This window comes from Microcebus murinus, chromosome 10 (genome assembly GCF_040939455.1).
Source record: "Microcebus murinus isolate Inina chromosome 10, M.murinus_Inina_mat1.0, whole genome shotgun sequence".
NCBI classification, from domain to species: domain Eukaryota; kingdom Metazoa; phylum Chordata; class Mammalia; order Primates; family Cheirogaleidae; genus Microcebus; species Microcebus murinus.
In genome coordinates, this window is record NC_134113.1 from 99,587,958 (window position 1) to 99,598,075 (window position 10,118).

Genomic DNA, 10,118 nt, shown 5'->3' on the forward strand with positions numbered 1-10,118 from the left:
CCCGGCGCTCGCCTTCCGCCCGCCGCCCTGTCTGGGCGCCCACCCACCCGCCGCCCCGCGCCCGCCTTCCGCCCGCCTTCCACCCGGGCGCCCACCCACTCACCGCCCGGCGCTCGCCTTCCGCCCGCCGCCCTGCCTGGGCGCCCGCCCTGCGCTCGCCTTCCGCCCGCCGCCCTGTCTGGGCGCCCACCCACCCGCCGCCCGGCGCTCACCTTCCGCCCACCGCCCTGCCTGGGCGCCCACCCACCCGCCGCCCGGCCCTCGCCTTCCGCCCGCCGCCCTGCCTGGGCGCCCGCCCTGCGCTCGCCTTCCGCCCGCCGCCCTGCCTGGGCGCCCACCCACCCGCCGCCCCGCGCTCGCCTTCCGCCCGCCGCCCTACGCCCGACCTGGGCGCCCGCCCACCGCCCTGCCTGGCCTTTGGCGCCCGCAGAGCCCCGCCTCGCAGAGCCCCTCCGGGTATTGCCACCTGTCGGGACAGAGCGGAGCGCCGGGCCTGGGGCGGTGGGTGTCCTCCCAGCCCGGTCCTGGCCGCCAGCCGTGAGCCCGCGCCTGGCAGGCCCTGCTGAGTCAGGCGTCAAGCTGGGCTCGGAGAACCTTTGCTTGTGTCGCCAACCCCCTCGTACGTTTGTAAGATGACGTCTAAAATTTTCATCCTACATTTAAGTAGGTGTGGACATAACGTCGTGTAAAAATGGACACCTGTGGCAGGCGGCTTCGAGAGGGCGACCTTCTCGGCCCTCCTCCCCGCGGTGTGGCCGGCCTAGACGCCTGGTTCTAAGGGTGGAAAGTGACTAGAGTAAGACAAAAACGGCAGCGTGTCCCGCACGAGGTCAGGGGACAAGCAGACCAGGACTCCCGGCCGGCCAGCCGCTCGCGCAGTTCCGGGGCCCAGTGCACAGCGCCGAGCCACAGCTGGTAACAAGCCGAGGCCCTCCGCTCGCCGCTGCAGTGATTTCTGCACAACTGAGCAAAATAATGTAAATGTACTACGCATGCTAATAAGTAATTGCTAAACATAATAACAAGCTGTTATTTGAAATTCACCTTTTAATGAGATGAATGGATTTTTTCTTCCTAATTAGTTTGCGTATCTGTGAACAATTATTATTAATAAAGTGAGGCAACATTTAGCATTTTAAATATTTTCAATGTAAGCCTTAAAAAAACCTTGCTTACATAAATGATTATGGCACTAGTTTTGTCATAACCATGTTATTCAATTCTTTGAACTCCCTTCTGAATTATATGCCAAAAATCATACAGCATCTGTCAGCAATTTTTTCCCCTTTTTTGCTTAGAGATGAAGGTCTCAGTATGTTGCCCATGCTGGACTTGGACTCCTGGGCTCAAGGGATGCTCCTGCTCTGCCTCCCAAGTAGCGGGAACTAAACACACACCCCACTGGGCCCCACTGAATATTTTTAATGATTTGACACAACTTTTGATTGGGTTCTCCTTCAATTTTGGTAAGACAATACTTGGAACTCACTTGACTTGGAAAAAAATTTAAATGCATATATGTTGATATCTATGTATTGATATATAGATACATAAATATATATATTAACAGTTACCTGATGATCAGAGTCCTATTAGACACCAGTATTTGGGATTGCTCCTTTGTCTAGTGCCTGGGGTTTTTTCATACTCCAGAGCGGTGAAGCCTACCCTCCTTCAGCAAGAGGGAGGACAAGTATGAAAAAAAGTGTGGGAAAGAAGAGCCTCCACACATCTGACACCTTGACAGCTGCTACTGTTCCAGGCAGGTAATTTCCTGGAGGGGATGTTAAGTTCTGGGTGTCCATTCCCTTCAAACCAGGGTCAGCAAATGTTTTTTCTATAAAGGGTCAGATGGTAAATATTTTAGGCTTTGCCAGCCATACGGTCCTGTGTAGACTATTTAACTCTGCCTTTGAAGCAGCCACAGGCAATGTAAACAAAAGCGTGGCTGTATTTCAATGAAATTTTATTCATGGACACTTGCATTTTAATTTCATAGATTTCCCCCCAATATTTTTTCTATATTTAAAAATATAGAAACCATCTTACCTCTTCCCAGGGTACAAAAACAGAGAGCAGGCTGCTATCTGTAATCCTAACACTTTGGAAGGCTGAGGCAGGAGGATTGCTTGAGTCTAGGAGTTTGAGGTTGCAATGAGCTATAATGATGCCACTGCACTCCAGGCTGGCGACAGAGTGAGACTGTCTCAAAAAACAAACTAACAAATTGAAAAAAAACAAAAAACAGGCAACAAAACAGATTTGGGCCACAGGCCTTGTCTGCTGGCCCTTGCCCTAAAGTATTAGTAGTATTCGTGTGGGCATGTCCCTTGGAAAGTCATCACGCAACTCCAGAGGAGCGTGCTCTTGTTTGAAATTGCTGCCCTGGTCCTCAGCCCTGCCTTTTAAAGCACGTGGGGCTTTAAAACACCCATGCCCAGCTCCACCCTTCCATCCCGATCCAGGTGGTCTGAGATGGGGACTGGGTATAAGTATTTTTTTGAAGTTTCCCAGGTGATCCTAATGTGCAGGTGCCCTTAGACCACTGGTCCAATTGCTGTCAGCTTTGCTGTCTCTCAGAGCACAAGGCTGCTTTGTGCTGTAGCTATGGATTTTACCCAATTGAAGGCATCATCACCGTAAGATAAAGTCTGATTTTAGAGATTTTAAAATGTAAAAAATGAACGTCTTCAAGTGGATGAAATATGGTTTTGCCTTGAGTAGATTGCTCCTCCCCGATGGCAGGGAGTCCAGCTTCCTCACCCCTTCAGTGCTTAGCTGGGGTGAGGTCTTGGTGAAACTTGCTGAGTGCATACCAACATGGAGCTGCTTTGCTTATGCATGTTCTCTGGGTTCTGGGGCCCACATGACAGGACTGGTGGTGTCATAAGAAGAGGAAGAAAGCCCTGAGTGGAGTGCTCTTTGCCCTCTCGTCACGTGTGCCCTCTGCCATGCTATGACACAGAAGGTCCTCACCTGATGCCTCAGCCATGCCCTTGGACTTCCCAGCCTCCAGGATTGTGAGCTGAATAAACTTCTTTCTTTCTTTTTAAATGATATTTTATTTATATTAATTTTAGATTGGGTAACACCTCATTCTGTGCTGTAGAATGAGTGTTCTCATAACTTATTTTCTTTATGAATTATCTAGCCGGTGGTATTCTACTATAGCAACAGAAAACAGATAAAGACAACCATATTCCGAGGGCCTAGAATAGCACAGTGTCACAGCAGATGATCAATAAATATGTTGTAAATAAACTATTGAATAAATGTGTCTACTGAGATTTACTAATGCTTGAGAGGGGATTTTGTGTGTAAAAATTTTTTTTGCAATAACTGGTGTGTTAATTTTTATTCACTTACATTGAGTTGCAAAATTAAAATCCTAGTTTTTCTCAGGCTTTTACATTGAATTTACAAAGCTTGCTATTCCATTTAGTAATCTCACAATATTTGTATAAAATAAAAGCAATCACTTTTACTTGTTCTTTGATTCATATGCTATTAACTCATAAATGTAACAGATTAAATTCTCCTTAAACATTTACTACTACTTAAAACTTGATTAATTAAATTTTTTTAGACATTTCAAATGCCAATTGCTAAACTTACAAAATTAACAAGCAAAATATTTCTAAGCATTTAAACAACACCTGAAAATCTAATAAATCAAACTGTTAACAAACTTTAAATTAGATTATTAAAGTAATTGGCCCACAATTTGTTCATGTCTGCTTGAGTAGTCGTCTCTCATTCTGGGCTTGGTCATTGGAATTGTTTTGGCCAATGGGACAATAGCAAATGTGACACATTGGGGCTTGTTCTCTCTTGTGGCTTTTTGGAATCATTAGGATTCCATGTGAGGAAGCCTGGGCTAACCTACTGAAGGCTGAGAGATCCTGTGGAGAGACAGGCCATCGTAGTCGAAACCTCCCCAAACCAACCAACCTTGCAACTGCCAGACATTGACCACTCAGTCTTGAACATTCAGTACCAAACTTGACAGACCAGAAGAGCTGTTCAATTGACCCACAGGATGGGGAGAAATAATAAGAGAAAACTTTTTGGGAGGCTAAGGTGGGAGATTGCTTGAGTCCAGGGGTTCCAGGCTGGAGTGAGCTATGATTGCATTCTAGCCTGGCTGATGGAACCTGTCAAGACAAGCAAAAACCTGTCTCTAAAAAAAAAATTAAAAATTAAAAAAGAGAGAACTTAAGCCACTAAGTTTTGGGATATTTTGTTATGTAGCAAAAGCAGTTATTATAAAACTGGCTTTTCAGGCCAGATGCTTTTCCTTGAAAACCTGGAGCATCCATTCATATAATAACAGAGATCTTTTAACTAACTTTTCTGCTCCTGATTTGAATTGAAGAGGTAATGAGTCTTCTATCCAGATTGTATTATATAACTAATTACTTTCTGCTTGATTGGATTCCATACCCTTCTAATATTTTACTTTCTCTCTTTTATCAGCTCTCATTCTAAAGTCCTATATGGATCTCTCCCCCGTGATCAATGGGCCAATTACTCTTATAACTACAAATTTTGATATTTTACACAAATAAATTTATTTAACACATTGCCACACTAGGAAAAAATATTTTTCCTTGGGGCCATGGTGTTTTGTTATGAAAAGAGAATAAAAACTTCAAAAACAAAACAGTCTTTTCAAATTTAATGAAAAATTTGCCATTTTTTATTGTTTCTGTGCAGGAGTTATATGCAACTTGAAAAATAGTTCATATGGCTCCCAAGGTGAAGAGGAGTGTGAATTACGTATGCTTCCTGAGGCCCTGGGCTCAAAACTAGCATGAGTTAAATACAACTCACACAGCAGTTCATGTGTTAATAATTTCTTTTTTATTTTTATTTTTTTTTATTTTTAAGGAAGTGCAGCTTTATTACTTTCAAGTATAAACAATAACTTGGGCCTGGCTAACTAAATGTTGCCTAATTGAGAGAGAATCCACTTTAATGTGTAGATATAAATGATTTATAGTTAGCACAATCACTCATGGGCAAAAGAATGATTCTATTATGCAAGAAAATAACTTCTCATCTTATAGAGACATCCTGTTCCATATCACTCCACTATTTGCTTAAGTAATCCCTTGTTCCCCCACCCCACACAGTTCAAATATAAATTTTATCTCATTCCCTCTAGATCACAACACGTATCAAATTAATCAAAGATGAGTTGATGACTTTTACCATGTTGCTATAGATGCTGGATTGGTGGGAGACCTGCCTTTTTCAACCTCAGCATTCTCATCAAGAGTGCAAAGTCTAAATTAGCAAAATATGTTTGTTCACAATGCGAGCATAAGGATACCAAGAAATTATGAGCTTTTATCATCTGAATTAATAATTTGCCAGGATCGAATATACAAAAACACATTATTTGGGCACATTAATGATGAGTTTAAGTAGCTAGATTCTTTAGCCTGTAATAATTAAGTGGGTTTACACTGCTCAAGATTGAAATACTAACTTTAAACAACTGAATTGAATTGTACCAGGAAAGACAGGAAACATCAAAATAACTTGACAAGAAGACACCTTTTTGCACTGAGCATGATCATTCAGCTAATTAGGCTGATGGGAGTAGCGTAAAGACTACCCAGTAATCCATCTGAGGATTTATTCTGAGAATTTTTCACTTTCCTAGAGCAGGCCTGGGGAACCTCTGATCAGAGACACTGCCAAAGATGGCCAGTAGGCATTTTGTTAAGAATGCTAACCTGTTCTTTTCATCACTATCTGGGGACTGCAATTCTCAAGTGTCTTGGTTGTCTTAAACATCTTGGCAAAAGTACCAGCAAAACCAGGTAGGAAGGCGGTGTCGAGGGGACAGACCTAAAGGGCTTCTACCCTATCCTGATAGCTCTGTGCTCCTACAAGCAAGAGTGACGGTGTGCCCTGCCCCAGACTGCATCTGTGGGTTATGATCTGATTCTGCTCACTTCCCTACAGAAAAAGGCAAGTGGTTCATACACCAAGGCCCGGAGGAGGAGGCACAGAAAGGTTTAAGAGCGATGGTGGGAAGATTCACCTCTCCGCTCCCAGGACACACAATGACTGCAAGTTGCTGGCTGGGTTTGGCCAAAGCAATGTGCAAAGCCAGGTTCCTTAACTGCTCTGTTAGGTCAAAATGCCTACCCTAACAGAAACAATTTCTTCATGTCTAAAATAATACTATTTCTAAAGATATTTGCTTTCTCCCTGTTTTACAAATGGAGAGCAGTAATCATTCTCCTGCGAGCAAATACTAGAATGATTATCTAATCCTTATTCCAACTTTACCAAGTGTTTTCAGTGGCCAGAAGAGTAATTATTTAATTATGAAAAATGAAGTGCAAACCTTAAAATAGCAATACTCCCCACGTTCCACTTTTGAAAAGCTGTCGAAATACATGCACCCTCCTGTGGAACTTCTTCAAAGTCAATCTAGCCCTTCCACCGGAGGGTCTTTCTTATTTCCCTGATAGGTCTAAAATGTCAGGTTAGAGTCAGATTTGACAACATCTATTACTTCCAATAATGGAGCTGTAGGAAACTAGGTTCCTTTAGAACGGGAACAGAGTCTCTAAAACCCTCACACATCCACTCAGCTCTCCTGGATCCCTGTCCCCATGTTGGAGACTGAAGTCGTTATGATACCCTTTATAAACCTGAGAGGAGAGAAGCCCTTTGCTTCCAGCACACAACAGTGTCACCCAAGAAATCCAACCCTCATAAAAAAGGATGAGGTCTGTCCACTCATGACTTAAAATTTTTCAGACATGAGAATACCCACAAGAGAGAGAAAGGCAATACCCTCACCTCTATGCTAAGAAAGCCAACATCAGTGTGTACACAAAATACCCTCGAACTCAATGAAATGAGACTAAGGAAACCAAGGAACCACAGCTTCAGTTATCCCTATCTGGTCCTCTCTCTGACTCCCCATTTTGCTTTATTTTGTATGAAGGATAAGCTAGTTTTCCATTTTTTATAAACACTGGGAACCATACAAATAAATCCACTATCTATAAAGCAGTTAAGTAAAATGCTCAGGTGAAATGAAGGCATCCGTGAGGAGGAATCGGAGTTAGGACTCCAGCTACTGCAGCAGGTACAGATGTCAAAATCCAGTGGCACTGAGCACCGCCCTGATGGCAACTTCTGTATTCACCACCCAAAACTGAAATGGGACATACCATACAAGTTTTGCCTCAGTCACTTTTAATAAAACTTTCTCCACTAATGACTAAAATTATTTGCCCTTTGAAGCTATCTGAAAGTGAGTTAGGGTGTAGGGATGGTCATTAGATCAGTAATCTCAGTTATTTGCTCAGGCTGGGTGAGAAGGAAAAAGTTATTTGCCCTCATCATTGCCCAAGTCTCCTGACCCTCCTGCAAAACAGATTCCAGCTGCAATTCTGGTTCTATTTCTAGGACTAGGCAGAGCTCATGCACATACCTCAACATGAGATGGTTTAAACCCAGATTTGGGGGGGATGGAGGAAGATATTGATCGTTTACTTAATTCTTCCTTTTGGAGTTTCAACATGGATATATTAACTATACTTGTCCTTGAAACTAACCACTGATTTTTCACTAACTTCACATCATTCAAAGGACCACTCTCAGACTCTAAGTTAATGCAGATTCTGGAAGAGCTGCCAGTACTCTTTTTTCCTACCTGTAAAATGGATGTGCTTTACAGTAGAGTCAGCAAGAAGGAATAACTCACATGCCCAGGCAGAGGCTTCCACTGAGGTTCCAATTCTTATGTTCATCTTCAAACTACTTTCCTATTGGTCTGTGAATGAAATATGCTCCTTCCCACTCCCCCCTGTAACAAGCACAAACAGCTGAAGAGCAGCTGAGCTTTTTCTACTGCTTGCTCCCTCTACTGTCTCCCTAATATTTGTGATAACTATGTTAAAACATTTCCACTGCAGAACCACAGAATTACCTAGCTTTAGAGTGAGAGGGTGGAGGACACAAACTGGCAGACTGTGGACACGTTTTATTTAGCCCACCTTATTTTAAATTATCTTCAATCAGCTGTAACATTTAAAAAATCAGGGATTTTGGATAAAAATTTGGATTTTTAGCTCCTCCTGAGAAAATCGGAATACCTGTCAACCTTGGGCTTGTTCCTGGTAATGATACAACATTCAGAGCTGAGTAATTGCCCTGGCAGATAAACTCTCCAGGGCTCAGCACAATCCTGCCCAGCATGTTTTACTCATTCATGTTCCCTGCATGGCTTCCTTAGACATTCAGTTTGTGAGCCCTAATCTAGGACAATTCCTTCATATTACAGACAAAGAAAATGATGATCTTGGGAGGGAAAGTTAGTTAGAGGGAAAGGAGGAAGATAAGTCAGGTTCAGGTGTCTTTCTACTGTTAACACACTGCCTTCTTACTGAACCACGACTCCTATCAGCATTTCTTCCAAAAATTACTTAAATTTTCTAAATTGAATCAGTTACATTTTCTACATTCCTCCTTTATCCATCCTTTCATATAACTGACTTCCTTATAGATAACAACTTTGCATCAGTGATTTCATTTAAATATTATCTCCAACCTGAGCGGGCGCCCCGGCCCGGGACCTCGCGCGGGGCTCACACCGACTGGGCGGCTCGGCCGGCCGCTCGCAGCCTTGGCGCCTAGACCCACGGCCGCTCCGGTCCGCAGCCTCACAGGGGAGCGGCTTCAATAATTTCTTGGTATAATAAAAATGCCAATGCAATACAATTAATATTTGTACTAAGATGAAAACAAAGAATAACATGATCACCATCAACATATACTACACAATCATCTTTTCATGAGTTGAAATTTTCTTGTAGTGTACTTTATGTTTTACCCCTTCTGGAACACTGTGATAGGATCATGATTTTTCTTAGACTTGTTCCAGTGAAATATAATGATTACAGGTATTTTCGTTTTATGGCTCAGTTATAACATCTCTAGTGGAGGATCCTTTAAGCTTGCTCTGGTCCTCTCATTGCCACCCCAGATGGTCTGACAGTATCTTGCTTTCTGGGAATAAGATATTATAGGCACCAGGCTTTGGTTTCTTTCAGCGGTGTCCTAGAGACTTCATTCCGGGTTCTAGGGTGCATACCAAATTGTTCCGTATTAAGTCTAAAATGGTTGATTCTGCCATTGACCATTTTTAGTGATAGAGCTAGAAAAGTTATACTTCTAACAGGTAAACAGGTCACAATGATATTTCCAATATAATTCCCACTTTACCCAATGCTTAATTGTTGTTTGAATATAAAAATATTTTAAAATTATTTTGTTTACAATGTACCTATTTAAATCAGTAGTCCCCAACCTTCTTGGCACCAGAAACTGGTTTCATGGAAGACAGTTTTTCCAAGGACCAGGGGGGTGGCAGGGGAGGATGGCTGGGATGATTCAAGCGTATTACATTATTGTGCATTTTATTTCTATTATTATTACATTGTAATATATATATAATGAAATAATTATACAACCCACCGCAATGCAGAATTAGTGGGAGCCCTGAGCTTGTTTTCCTGCAACTAGATGGTCCCATGTGGGGGTGATGGGAGACAGTGACACCTGAAGTGTGTTGCTTACTTGCCACTATAAAGCTTGTCACCAGATGCAGCTCAATTGTCACTTGCCACTTGCTGATAGGGTTGTTTTTTTTTTTTTTTGAGACAGAGTCTCACTTTGTTGCCCAGGCTAGAGTGAGTGCCGTGGCATCAGCCTAGCTCACAGCAACCTCAAACTCCTGGGGTCAAGCAATCCTTCTGCCTCAGCCTCCCAAGTAGCTGGGACTACAGGCATGCACCACCATGCCCGGCTAATTTTTTCTATATATCTTAGTTGGCCAATTAATTTCTTTCTATTTATAGTAGAGACAGGGTCTCGCTCTTGCTCAGGCTGGTTTCGAACTCCTGACCTCGAGCAATCCGCCCGCCTCGGCCTCCCAGAGAGCTAGGATTACAGGCGTGAGCCACCTCGCCCGGCCGCTGATAGGGTTTTGATATGAGTCTGCAAGCAATTGATTTATTATGGTCTCTGTGTAATCAAACCTCTCTGCTAATGAACATCTGTTATGCAGCCACTGCCCAGCGCTA